Raw genomic sequence first — 14,991 nt, 5'->3', positions numbered from 1 at the left:
GCGTGTGCGGGTTTGCACCAAGAGCCGTGTATCAGGATGTGCGTAGCAGCGCTACCTGTAATAGCTCCACACTGGAAATGACTCGAAAGCTCAACCGTGGAATGAAGAAACGAGCTGTGGTGGATTCGGACAGCGAATGACGACATCGCAATGAGAAGGAGCGACCGACAACCGCCTACGACAGCGCGGATGAACCTTAAAACACAACGTCGGACGAAGCAAGCCGGACACGGAGGCCCCGGCCTCATCCTGTGCCCCAGGCGTGGCGCTGTCTGCGTCCTAGCTCCATCTCGTCCCTGCTGTATGATTGCATTTGCATAAGGCACCAGCGCAGGCAAAGCCAAGCTACGCTGTTCCAAGTCAGGGCAGTGTCCACGCTGGGCGGACAGAGACTGGAACGGGGCCTTGGGTGTGCTGACATGTTCTCTTTCTTGTTCTTAGTGGTTACATGAGTAGGTTCAGTTTTTGAAAATCTTTGAGCTGCAAACTTATCAGAAGGGCCCTTTCCTGTACGTATTTAATTTTTCTAAACGCTAAACTGTTTTAAAGAAGGAACAAAGGCCATTCAGCCAGGGAGATGGGGGACTTGGAATGGAGGCAGAGTTGTAGAATCTTCACGCATCTGAGAGCGTGCCCAGGGGACGAAGGTGTGAGGTTCAGGAGAGTGAGCCTGGGACAAGGGAGTGACGGGGAGACACGGCACTAAGGTGAGATCGGGGAGAATGAGAACTGCCCCCAAGCGGGGCTGCCCTGACAGCTGGCTCTGTCCCCCAACACGCCACGGCCAACTGCGAGAGGCAGACACTCCGCGAGCTGCGCCCACAGTCGCCTCGCCTGTTCCTCGGCCTCCCGGAGTCTGATTCTGCTCCCATCTCCTCCTGCCGGTCTCTCTGGGTCAGAGGCTCAGTTGTCCCTGTTTGCTGTAGAGCTAGTAGGTGATAAGGACGGGGCTCCGGCCCGCCTCCGCCTGCCCACAGCTCATCTTCTCTCGTCTGCATCGGCTGCTTCTCTGCCTTCCCTTCTGCGGACTCACTTTTAGGAGGAGGAGACCCAGGACCTGGTGTTCATCAGCCTTGTCAAGGATCCGGGCTCAGAGGAGCAAACAGATTCTACATTTAGCGAAACGAGACTGGAGAAGACTGTTCTTAACACACGCTCTTCCACAATGACAAACGCTTTACCCAGGAAAAAAACAAGTCGTGTTCTAACTTGGATACATGAAATTATGATGCCAACTTTTCGAGTGCAGGCACATCGCTGGCATACTCGGCTGATTTATAACCTTCTCTTTATCTTAAATTCTCTTCGGATGGACGAGCCCTTGGATCGAGTTGAGTCTGACACACAGTCTGGGATGGATAATCTAAAGAAGAAGGACAAGGCTCTTTTTGTACACGAACCTTCAAAAAAATTCCTTCTGCCCTTCGAGTGGTGGAGAAAAGCACAGCTTCACAGTGTTTCAGCAAAATCTTTCCAAGGGGACGCACGAGGGCAGTGGCAGAAGCTACCGGAGGCCATCTGTGTGCCTTGCGCTGTTCCGAGCGCTTGTCACACAAATGCCTCGTCACATCTTCGCTGTGACATTAAGAGGGACGCACAACTCCGACGTCCCCTTTCCAAGGCGAGGAAACCGAGGCAAGGGGGGTTGGGCGACCCACCCCATGTCACACCAGCGGTAAATGTGGAGCTAAGATTCAAACTCAGGGAGGGATTCAGGGACCGAGAACGCACGCTGGACCGCTAGGCCATGCCCCTCACACCTGCTGCGTGCCAGGCACTGTGCACAGTGCATGGCGTGACCACCTCACACAGTAGGCAGCGAAGCACCCACCTGACAGGCGAGAAATCTAAAGTTGACGGAAACTGAACTTCGTGCCCAAAGCTACCCACTAGTAAAGGACAGGGCCAGGTCCACCTCAGCTCCAAATCCACACATGACAGGGACACGCCTCCATCCTTCACCACCCATCTCCAGTGACCGGCACAAGACCTGGCACACGACAGGCATGCAGTCCATTCTGATGAGTGAATAAATGCATAAATGAGTGAATGAATTCTTCTTACCCTTATCATGAAGCTCCTCCTCCTCTGTCTGTCTGTCTGCCTGCCTGTCTGTCCTTCCCTCTAAACCCAATCCTCCCTGGTCCCCAGATCCTCAAGAGACTGCTGATTTCTCCCTACCCTGTCCGTCACAGTCATGTTCCTCTGAAGACTCGTTTATACTTGTTCCCTCTGCTTCTCCCCTGACCATCGTCTTTGGCTGTTTGTAAGCAGCTTTTCCACCCACAACCATCCCATTGAGGACGATTCTTCCTAAGGTCACATCCATCCATTCGTTTGATCAGTCGATACTTACTGAGTGGCTACTGCGTGGGAGGCAGGCAGCGAGGGATGGGAGAAGTCCTTGATGATCTGTTCACCTGCCGGAGGAGGCTCAGGAAGGCACACCTGAGACAAGGAGCGGCGAGCGTGATGAGGCTCGTGAAAGGAGGGCGTGCAATCCGTGTAAGAAGCCCAGTGGACTTTCTCATGCCTGGTGGGTCCTGGCTCTGGCAGGTGACAGTAGCCACTGCTGCACAGCCCCACAGGAACGCTGGGAATCGTTCATACATCAGCGGGCTTGCTCAGCTCCCGCTTTCCCGTATCTGTCTCCAGAAACTCCTGCTCTTTTTCCGTAGATGCTAAATACATCTCTTGCCAGTTTTCCGCCCATCACTGTGACAAGCAAACACTCTTTTTTCTCCAGTTTCCCCGACCTTTGCCAATCCAAGAACTTCTTGCTGATCTACTCCTTAAATACTGGGGTTCTGGAAGGTTCCATTCTGAGTACTTTCCTCATCGTGTTCTCAGGTAATCTCATGAGGAAATTTTCTGTGGTTTCTTCCATCCTCTGCAGCGACAGCAGACAATTTTTCTTGAGCGCTCTGTGTCAGATCCTGCACTGTGCTTCACACGACCACATGCAGACAGAGGCTTCTTATACCGAATCACTAGCCCAGATAAGTGCTCTAAGTCCCACACTAGCAGAGCTCCAAGTGTGAGCCTCTGGGGATCTCAAAAAGCCTACCAGGGTATCTACCGAGTGTCTACATACTTATGAGTGTGTAGTGGAGTCTCCCAGAGGCTGGATGATATGTGATGATGTTAAATTAAAAATGTTCTTATCGGCCATCTTTGGTCATATCTGCTTAATATCTGTAAGCTCATTATCATTCAATACACTGTTCATTTGAAATCCTGATCATTTCCTTATACTTATTTAGAAAATAATTTTAAAAGTTTCTAGAAAAAAATAAATATAAAGTTTTAAATCTTATCTAAAACCGTTGTTATTTTATAGCTTTGTAATATTTTGCTTTAAAGTAAGTACACATTAATTTACAATATATTTTTCTTATGTTTAAAGATAAATCGTTAGCTTTAAAAATGTATACTACTGACCTCCTTAACCCATAGCCGAATCTCCTATGTCTAACGATGTTGGAAAAGGTAAAGCTGACCTATCAAAGAGTTCTGACTCATGGGATGGAATAATCCACCCCGAAGAAATTAGGTAAAGCTACAAACAAAACTACAACTAAAAACAAACAAAACTACTTTCTTTCCCTCGACATGGTAGCTATTAGTCATTTATCTGATTTTGCTTATTACGGTTTTTCAAACTGTAAATGGAAAAGCCACCGAAGCATGTTACATGATAAGTTATCTCATTTCTCTGACTGGGGAGGCATAAACGGTAGCACAGAGGCTGATAAACCTTCTACACTGACAGCTCTGAACGCCTGCTGGATGAAGAGTCAGCAAAAGAAATCTCGGCATTTCCGTTTCTGACAACACCGCGACCCTGTGAACTAAAGATTTAGCTGCAAACGGGAAGACTGAGTTAACAGATCAACTGCAGAACTGTCCCTTTGTCATTCAGACGGACGGGTCTACGGACTGAACTCAGAGCTTCACTCGTATTCCGCTGGTGTGATTACCAACTAATCATCGGAGGCTTCTTACTTGAGCACCTTGCAACTATGGCGCTGAAATGTTAAAGATGCTGAAAAACTTCCGAATCTTGGAACGAGCTCTTGCTAACCGATGACATCTCTGCGCCAAATGAGAAAGCGGCACCGAACTACAGCAAGAGTCACTGAATTTCTCGTTGCCACGCACTCACAAAAATAAAGCCAATTTCGCTTAAGAACAGCATCGATGAAGCAGGGAAATCTATTAACTTTATTAAATGCACATCCTTGAGTATGTCTTTTGAATATCCTGTGGGATAAAATGGGAGGTACGCATAAAGCCTTCTCTCCCGAAAAACAAAACACATTTGCAATTAAGCTGTAGCTGAACCAGACACGTCGTTCAGGGAAAACCACTTTTATCTCCAAGATTGACTGACATATAACCTGAAGATGAATGAAGCCTGTCATTTCGAGGAAAACATCTGACTGTATTTGCTGCCCATGATAAAATTTGAGGTTTCAAGTGAAAATTAGATTTAAGAAAGTTGTGTCTTGTCACATGAGTTTAAGAGCTTTCCAATTCTCGAAGATGTTTCTGATCAGTTTGGTAGTAAATATTGATCAATATAACCCACATAAACAAAAACTCTTCGAAGTCCTCAGAACTGTTAAGAGTTTAGGGGGTCCTGAAACCAAACATTTTGAGAACCACCAACCTAAATTTTCTATTTGGTATCCACATGATTGACCATGGGCACCTACAACAAACATTTCTAAAATCCCACTTAAAAGAAAATATTAGCTAACAATTCTCGGATGTTGACAATGTGCCGAGCATTATGATCGAGTCCTTCATAAGCGCTATTGCATTTAATCCTTATAACTCTGCCATATAAATACTATTAATTATTGCTCACAACCTTTGTTTTCGTTCCCCAGAAGCTAGCCCTCAGATGAGGATTTATGTGAAACTCGTAAGAGTTCCCAGGAAAAACAGTCAGGTTGTAGAGTGGTCGCACCCAGAAGGGAGAGGACAAGGACACATGTGATAGCAAGCAAAATCCCAAGGGAGGTCCCTCGGGGGTGCTCTGGAGACAACGTGAGTCACTCTCCAAATAGCCCTGATGGAGGCACACGGGAGTGGAGGATTTACACGCCTGCACCCAGGCACCTCCAGGAGGATGTCAATTCCCAGGCAACGTCAGCTCTATGTGCATTGGGCAAAGAGGGCTCCAGAAGGCTGAGATCTGCAGGTACTGGCAGTCTGGAAGGAAGCATGCTGGGAGCCAAGGAGTGGTAGAGGGACCCAAGCAGACCCGGGCAGGTGACAGCATCTGCTACATGCCCATTTCACAGCTGAGGTAAGTTATAGTCCGTCCCACCCAAATTACGACTTCCTTCTTCTGCAGCATCCACCTCGGTAAACAAGATCATCCTTCTGAGCCTAAAACATAGGTATTATCCACCCCTTTCCTTATTTCCTATCTCCTGGAAGAATCTGGTCACCACACCCTGCCAATTATTTCCCCGGCCTCTCAGGAACACATGGCCGTTAAAAACAATGCCCGCTTTCTGTACCTTCCATCTTAGCACTCATCACGCTGTCTCGGGATTTCTCGCAAACCTGTCAGTCACCATAAAAGAACTGTGCACTTATCGAGAGCTGGAACCTCATCCTATTGGTCTTTACACTCCCAACGCTTATCACAATGCCTGGCACAGAGCCAGAGGCCTCCGGGTGGATGAACAAGGGCGTGACCACGGCAGGACCCTGGACAGTTCCCAGGGAGCCCGTTGCTCTGCTAGCTGCTAAAGCCACATCGAGTAAGGGGTTCCCGCCACTTTGGGACTCTCAACTGTTAACAACCCCTCACATTTTCACCCTTGAGATGCAGTCTATTATCTGGTTCTACATTCAAAAACGTACCTCAAATCCATCTGCTTTCCATTTATTTATTACGAACCTCACCCAAGACGTGATCTCTTTCCTGGGGCTCCAATCTGTCTTCCGCACAGTGGTCAGAATGATCTTTTCAAAAATATAAATCAGTCTACGGCCATGTCACCCTGAGCAAGCCTGATCCCGTCTGATCTCGGGAGCTAAGCACGGTCGGGCCTGGCTGGTACTCGGATGGGAGACCACCTAGGAAGACCAGGTGCCGTAGGCGTAAAAAATTAAAAATAAGGGATTGTAAGCTGACAAGGTCTTTGCAACCTGTGAGGTCAACCAAGGGTTGCCTCGCCTAATCAATCAATCAATCAATCAGCTGGGTGGGTTAAAAATGAACACACAATTCTTTGCCACTACTCCCACCAAGAGATGCAATCGATTCCCCCTCTGAGTCTGGGCTGGCCCGGTGGCTTGTATTAACTATGGAGACACAGGCAGAGCTGATTGTGTAACCTCTGGGGCTGGGTCTTGAGTAACAGTCGTATAGATTTAAGCAGTTTACAAAGCTCCGAAAAGTTGATAACGAGGCATTTGACTCACTCATATATCACAAGGGGAAAAAAAAACCAATCAAAATAATAGCAATAATAATAGATGACAGCTTCCATTTAAAAAGAATCCTTAGAAGGCCTGAGACCTGCTCAGATACACAAATTTCCCTATGTCTTAAGATGCTGTGAGGTTGACACTACTGTCCTTATTTTTCCAACGAGAAGACTGTGGCTCAGTAAACCGATTTTCAAATCCAGGTCTTCCGGAAGGAGAAATCCTCAAGTTGCCCTTCCTCTCTGTTTGGGGGCTATGACTAATGCTCATCCCCAAATCCAGACGCTAAAATTAAGAGACAAGCGCAATGGCTGATGAGATCTTATTTTCTCCAAATTATTAGAACAGTAAGTCAGATGCCACACGGTGTGACTGTGATATTTGTCCTGCCCTAAGAAAGGCTCTGTAAATACAAGGGCCAAACCCTGTAATTGAAGCCATACGTTAACCAAAGCCTGGAACGCATCTGCACATTCGAAACACGCTGATGAGGCAGGAAGGAGCTGGCCTTCCCCATCGCTTCGATAACCTCGAAATCTGGGGTCGGGGCCACATTCTTAAGTGCTTCCTCCCCCAATGCCCCTTCCTCGTCACTGGCCCCCACCCCTTCTTTCTCATAAAATGCAGAATGACCTTCTGCCAAGGGAGAATTGAAAATATTTCAGTTCCATAGGTCAGTGACATTGTGACGAACCTTACATTATATCGGTCGATCAGAATCTTGCCTGTGTCTGAAAGAATGCAAAACCACGCCTCCTCCAAATCAATTTAATCTATAGTTTAAATTACTGACTGGTCAAGGGGGCCGGGACCGTGGCATTAGTCACCGGCCCGAAGGAAGCTGAGTGAGGGAAGTCCTGACTGCTGCATACGCTGAGTCTGCTGCCCCTGAGCTGTTTATTTCCTGTGTCACCAGCACACGCATGGACAGGGACGTCCTAAAAAGCGTTAGTGTCCAACACACACACACACACACGCACACACACACACGCATACACACACACGCATGGGAGCCTCCATCCACCACCTGAGAGGAGCAGACACTCCTGGATCACTCCTCACGCACAGAGCAAAGAGCGTGTGAGCGTCTCCGTGCACCTGCAGTGCGAGGCACTGGGAAAAGTCCCAAATGAGGCTTGATTTTATGAATCAACAAATCAGTGTCAATTAACTGGACATCACAACCATCCCACCTGGTCTAAAACCCTGTGGGGTTTTAACGGCTTCCTGTGTACCCTGGAATAAACATGAACCCCCCCCCACTAGTTCTGAAAGCGTGTGGCCCTCCACCCGCCCATCGCCCTGGCCGTCCCTGTGTCTGCCGTGGACGGTGCTGTCCGGCTTCGCCCGGCTCTGCCCTCCCCCCAGAACTCTCTCTCCCTGCTGCATGCCTGTCTCCTCAGTCTCACACTCCAGCCTGTTTTTCAAGACACAGCTCGAAAACCACTTCTGCGAGGAGGCCTCCCCGACTGCGAGCCTCGGACCAGAGGAGGCCCCCGCTTTATTTTCTCAGTTTCTCCACCTTTCTCTGTCTAACCAACACCTCGCTGTGCTGTTTCTGTTCCCAGTGAGTTCCGCGGGGCCACGAGCTCAACGAGGCAAGGGCTGTGCCCGGTTTTGTCACTGCCGTATCCTTAGCAGACAACGAACTGCCTAGCGCCAAGATGACAGGATGCTCTTAGCCGTCAGCAGAAGCTCTGGAAGCGCGGTCCCCAGAGCCGCGGCAGCAGGTCCCCGGAGGGCCTGTGAGAAAAGCACATCTGTGGCCCCTCCCACACCTGTGGAATGGGAGACACCAGGTGAGGGCCAGCAGTCTGCGCTTTCGCGAGCTCTCCACGTGATTCAGCTGCGCCTAAAGTGTGAGAAGCCCTGGTCTGTAATGTTAAGGCGCTCACACCCCAATAGGCATGGCTTGTGCTGTGTAACCACGATGCCACTGGTGGGTGGGTATTCTTTGCGGGCTGATTCTGGGTAAGGGACGGGAGGCGCTCACTCACAATTAGGGAAGGTCCATAAGGGAATGCGGGCGGGGGAGTGAGCAGGGCACCACAGGCATCTACGATGTAGGTGCATTTTCAGGCTCGGAGTTGGCACTCAGTAGAGGCTGACCTGGACGCTGGAGGAGAGATTCCTGAGTCAGGTAAGACCAAGTGCTTTCCAAGCCCCATTCACCTCTGACAGTCTCAGAGACACCACAGTCATGCCTGCTCCAAAGAGTTTTAAGGGCCGTAATAAAGTGTAGCAAAGCTTGAAGTTGCCGACAGTAAAACTACATCTAATGTTGAATAAATGTGACAAAAACCACACACGGTCCTCCACCCCACTCCAGGAGGAGCCAAGCAATAGGGACTTTATAAATTTAAAACAAAATAAAACAAAACAAAACAAAAACAAAAGACAAAAAACCAAACAACAGTTAAATCCAAGTAGGAAGCTGTTTGCGTCCAGGAGGCCTGCAGAGCAGACGCTGCCTCTACTGGAAATTAAAAGCGACGTGTCCCCACGCGTGAGGTGCTCCGAGTTTATGCGCCACCCCCTAACAGGAGCTGACGGAACAGGTGATCACTCGGACAGGAAGTGATGCCGGAAGCCCTGCAGTCAAAGTGGAGGAAGATGTAAAATGTGACTGAAATGACAAATCTTTCACCTGCCTCCCAATCGATGCATTAACTCCCCGTTTAGAAGTCACAGCTCACAGCCCCCCCAGCGGGATTCCGGGACCGGTCCCTTTCGACCTAGAACCTTGTGAAAACACTATTTCCACAGAGTTCTTGCCTCATTGCAGAAAGAAAAGGATTCCACACACTTTCGTGTCCTCGTTTTGCTCCTGAATTAATTTTGACAAGGATCCCGTATAGCAAATGGCTTGCTTCCACCTAAAACACGAGGAGAAAATGATGTTTGGTGAAACATCCATTTTAATACATTTCACTGTTCTCAGATGTCTTCGTGTCACGGTTTTGAATAGATGACCCCACCCTTCCCATGTATTGTTACTGCTCATTTATCAACAAGAAAAAGAACTATGTAATAAGTCAGTAGTTTAGAGACACAATTTCTCCGTGGATAAAAATACTGCCTTGCTTCTCGTGTAACGCTTTGCTCATATCTTTCTCACGATAAAAACATAAATTCGGAGCATTTGCCAATACGCCTCAACATGTAAGAAAAAATGAGAACTCTTTTCCTCATAAAGGAAAAACGAAAATTCAAATATTAAGAAAAAACAAAAATTCAAATCTGTCCTGAATGTATAAAAACGTGCAAAAGCAGACTAAGAACAAATGACAGAGACTGGGACACTCCTTCACTCCCGGGGGCACGGGGGGCCTTTCATTTCACCTTCATTTTCCTCCGTTATTATCCAGTTGGAATAACGCACACCGTGCGATTATGGCGCAGAGTCAGACAAGCAGACCGCAGGCCCAGGACAGACAACCCGGAAACAAACCCACAGACGAAAGGAAGTGACAGGGGACATTGCAGGTCACTGGGGAGAGGGGGCCCTTCTATCCATGACGGACTATAACGGACGATGCTGGAATGATGGGTTCTCCATAGGAAACTAAATGAAACTGGATCTGAATGTCACCGCATCCAAAACTCGACCCCTCCCATCACAGACAGAAACCTCTTGGGTTTAAGAACCAGATAAGAACCGATGAGGAAAAAGACAATCTTGAAAAAGGAGCGAATGGTAGGAACATAGATGGGACGGCTGCCTCCTGAAATGGGACAGGGGGGAGGGGACAGACGGGGCCATCCCGAGAAGAAGCAGGGATTGTACGGGGGCGGCTTCCGAGAGCGGAGTCACCACAGGTGCGGGCACGTCCGACGCCCGCCCGTTCAGTGGACTCAGGCCGTGGTCTTCCACAGCCTTCTCGTCGGTAAACACGGTCCCTGGGTACCCGTCTGCTTCTGTTCTGGGTTCGCTGCCCAACTGGTTCTGAGCCGGGGCGGGTGAAAGGGAGGAGGCGGCGTTATTAGACTCAAATCCCCAACAGCAAGGAATCTGGATTTGATTCTGGGTGGTTTTGAACAACTATGACATGATCCGACTTAAGCTTTTTTGAAGTTCGTCTTGGTGGCTCTGTGGAGAATAGACTGCAGGGGACGCAGATGAAAGCTGGGAGATCATTAGTCGGCTTTCGCCATAATCCAGGGCAGGCACGAGGGTGGCTTAGTGACGGGAGCCGAGGAATAATAAGTCATCAGAGCCAACGGCGGTTTGCTATTGTCCTGCATGACGGAGGCGGGTGAGGGAGGAGGAGGAGGGGCAGGATGAGCCCCAGAATGAAATCGAAATGAAGAGAAATCAGCGATATGAAGTATCTTGAAAATAGAGATGCTACTTTCAATAGCTCTTCCATTTTTTTTAATGAATGAAAGCTGATCGGGTTTCATCGACTCTCAGAGCCGGAGGATGGAGAGACTACGTTTTGCAGGACAGAATGAGAAAGCGCGGGGGCCAAGCCCTCGCTGGTGAGGCAACAGGGACGCCCCTCGGCCTGCGGCGATGCAGTTCCCTCTGCCTGAGTCACCGGCAGCCGCTTTCCCCACGCACCAAGATCTCTTGTGGGTCTACACATCACGTGAACATTTTATCCTCACAGCCAGCAGCTCCAACCTAGTGCCAATGTGACATTTATGTCCAAATAAATGCGCATAAAATGTCATCCTACCTAAGGCCCAGCACAGCAACTTCCAATTATACCATGTTTTAAGGGACGATGACAAATGCGGGAGAAATTGCCTCCTGGCCTTTCCTAAGATAACAAAATTGGAAACTTTGGATGAAATCACAGGATGTTGATGGTTCTGTGACTTGGGGGCGCCAGTTAAATTGATCAAGCGGCCAGTGGTGGCTTCCTCAGAGGGACCATAGGGACGAGGCTGGGTTCACCCCGTCTTTTGTACCCTCCATGCTGTCAACACAGCCACTGCACAGCGGAAAATCATGGACTGCGTCCTGAGAGGTCTTCATGAGGCTGACGGCAGGGCCACAGGCTGCAGGAAAGAGCGTTTGTGTTCTGGGGTCTCACATCCGAGCGTTGTTTGGGCAAGTAGCTCTGACTGCCTGGTCTGGGTCCCAGTCTGCCCCTCAGCAGCTGTCACCTCGGACGGATTTCTTGGAATCTCATGCTTCGATTTCTCCATCTGTTAAATGTCAACACCCGTCCCATCCACTCGTCTCCTAGTGGTGGGAGTTAAACATGGCGACCCATACAAAACACCAGGTCTCAGCTGGCCCAGGCTGCTGTAGCAAACGCCACGGCCACAGCGGGATCAGACAGCAGCAACTGCTCCTCTCGGTTCTGGAGGCCCCACGTCCACGATCACGCAGCCAGCGGATCCGGTGTCCCGTTCACAGATGGCGTCTTCTCCGTGTGTCCTCATTGGTGGACCAGGTGAGGGAGCATGCCGAGGCCTCATTTATAAGGCCACCGATCCCATTCATGAAACTCCACCCTCGTGATGCAATCACCACCCAGAGGTCCTACCTCCCAACGCCGTTGCTCTAAGGATTAGGTCTCAACCTAGGATTTGGGGGACACAATCTAACAGCCAGCAGAGTGCCCGTGCATGGTCGGCAAAGACCAGCAGGTCATATACTTAAGTAAGCTCGCCGCCTCACACTCCCTCACAGAACCTGACACCTGGAAGGAGCTAAAAGACCGTCGGTTGCACAGATGTTGAATTATCATCACCCTCTTGGCCTCAGTTTCCCCGCTGGTAAAGAGAGTGGTGATGCTAACGCCCACGTTTGTCACAAGATGAAAGAATACGGAAGAGACCGAATAAATGGCGGTTTACAGAATGAACTTTAAAAGCCCCATTTGCTGAACTGAAAACGACATCAGGGAGACTCGCCGCTTGATTATTTTAGACCTTGCTCAATTCACAGTTTAACATGCAAGTCTGTGTATGTTTCAAATGAACGGACATGCGTTTTAACTGTGAAACAAGATCGTTTTTGTTTACTTCTCTCCGGGATGGGATGATGCCCCTCACAGGGTCATTAAGCAGGCTGAGGGACTTAAAAGAGAAGCCTGGCATGGAGGAGATGCTGCATATGGGGCAGTAACTTCCTCCCCAAACAAGCAAACAAACAAGTCAATAAAAACATGTCCACCAGGGAATCACAGTTGTCCATCTCCGTCTCCCTCCCTCGCCTGACTGAGCCCCATAAACCAGCAGACACAATCCCCTGCTCTTTCCTGGTCCCTTCTTATGACCTCTTGTGGTCTGAGCTCTGTCACTGGAGGGGAGATCATTCTTTGGGACACGGACCCCATGTGGCGGCTCTACTTCCAGAAATTTAAAGTTGGGTGAATCCCTCTCTCTCTCTCTCTCCCTCCGACCCCCTAAATTACCAATCTTTGCCATTAGCATTGGATCAGAAAGGCCTTATCTTCTTAATTTCTTATAAGATACCCAGGGAAGAGGTCTGAGGAATAATGGGTGATTGTGGAAAGGGGAGGGTCAATGGGAAAATAAGTTCACTAGGTTAAAAAACGGAAGGATGAAAGGTTTCTTTACTTCAGGACTTCTCAGAGCCTTCGGCACACCGCTGTTCCCACGACTCTTCAGGAGTGGGGTTATAAAACTATTTCTAAAACTTATTTGACCAGGAAACTGCATAGAATACACTTTTGCACGCTGTGGTGTACGGTATTCTAAGGAACAGAATGTCCAGTATGGACAAAGGCAAGAAGTCTGTGCAGGTATAAGGAGGGGCAAGGTGGAAGACAAGGTTTGTGCAATGGGTCAGGGCATCCTAGGGAAAGCCATGGTGATGATGATGATGATGATGATGATGATGATGGTGATGACGATGAAGAGGGTGATGATGGTGATGGTGACGATATGATGGATGATGGAGGATGAATGATAGATTGAGATGGTGATTCGATGATGGTGATGATAATGGTGATGATGATGATGATGATAGTGATGCATGGCGATGGTGATGACAAGAGGATGGTGATGCATTGACGGGGTGATGATGACACGGACATTATGGTGATGGTGATGGTGAGGGGTGATGATGATGGTGGATGATGATGGTGATGGTGGATGATGATGGTGATGATGATGAGGATGGGGAGGATGGGGATGATGGTGATGGTGACGGTGATGACAGTGATGATGGTGATGATGATGATGATGAACAGCTAAAATTCACTGAGTGTCTACATTTTGTTAATTTATTAATCTCCACAACAATCCAACGAGGTACGTACAATTACTATATTCATTTCATAGATGAGGGAACTGAGATCCGGGATGGCGAGGTGACTTGGACGGCGTGGAGGTGCTCCCCACTCTGAAATGAAGGGAATGGCTCATTGCAGAGTGATTCCAGGGGCACCCCACATTCATCTTCATTGAGCTGCACTGCTGAATTGGGCCCCTTTCCTCAGTCCCACGTGCCTGGAGCTCTGGAAGCAGCGGAGCCTCAGCCTCCCCTGCCATTGGCCATGACCAGGCTCCTCTCCCTGGAAGGTACCTAAAGAACCTGCATTTGCATATGTAGGCTGAAGACAGTCTGCGACATTACGCCTTTGTCACAAGATGCTATTTTCAAGGAAGTGGCTGCTGCGCTGCATATGTGCTGAGCTGTGGGGGTGCGTCTGACATTTTAACTTCCCAGTGCAAGTGCTTCGATGATGCATAATTCAAGCCTCTATGAATCGTTCTGTTACATCCAAACTGGGCAGTTAACCTCTAAAAATTCACATATTTGACCTAAATTCCCTGTGCCAGCAACTTGACACATTGACCTTAGAGCAGCGGTGGCACAGAGGAAAACGGCCTGGGGGTTGGGAGTAGACAGTTCTGGGGCCACATCCTGTTTCCGTTTCTGTTCAGCCTTGCAACTCTGGACGAGGTCTCTAGAGTTCCCAAACCATTTTCTCAGGTGTAGAATGGAGTATTAGCAATGCCTTCTGGGGTGCGTGTGCTATTTCGGTCAGATAATGTAGATGAGGGAGCTAGCATGGACACTGGCACATGATGGGTGCTCAGTATCGACTGCGGCTACTATGATTATAATATCATTATTAGTTCAGATCATAACTCTGAATAACTCTTTTCTGAGTGTGCAGCGAGCTACGTGTCAGGCAGTTGGCTCTAAAGTCACATGCAAGAGACGAGGGGAAGAAAAGGCTGGACCCCTCCTCCTTGAAACATCGGAATGGGATGAAGATAAGGCAGTTTCATGGGACGTCTCTCTTGTCCACTGTCAGGCCTTGCATTGTCTTCAGAAGTTTGACTATGGGTGGCCCCCGTCAAGAAATGCACATTTCGTTTCTTTGTACCTTGTCTCCCAAGCCCTCCCTCCCTCCCTGCCTGTGTCCTGTTGATGTCCCAGTCCAGGATGGCATCTTCTCTGCCCTGAAACTGCATCTACAGAAGCCCCAGAAAGCGGAAGCCGCGATGGAGGTAGAACACTCGACAAGGAGGAGAGGCCATGAGGAAGATGCGTGCCCAACTGGGCAGGACTTTGAAATTCGAACAGAGAAATTTGGACGTTTT

At 49.0% G+C, this 14,991-nt stretch overlaps 1 protein-coding gene and 1 pseudogene across 1 annotated transcript in view; one reads left to right on the top strand and one right to left on the bottom strand.

Annotated features, from left to right (window-relative positions):
• STK32B (serine/threonine kinase 32B) overlaps positions 1-14,991 on the bottom strand; it is a 196,772-nt gene that overhangs the window by 100,307 nt on the left and 81,474 nt on the right. The gene's annotated exons all lie outside the window — the stretch shown is intronic.
• Positions 6,006-6,124, top strand: LOC120583044 (uncharacterized; annotated as a pseudogene).

This window comes from Pteropus medius, unplaced genomic scaffold, assembly GCF_902729225.1.
Source record: "Pteropus medius unplaced genomic scaffold, Ma_sr-lr_union100, whole genome shotgun sequence".
NCBI classification, from domain to species: domain Eukaryota; kingdom Metazoa; phylum Chordata; class Mammalia; order Chiroptera; family Pteropodidae; genus Pteropus; species Pteropus medius.
This window is presented reverse-complemented; position numbering and strand designations above follow the sequence as displayed.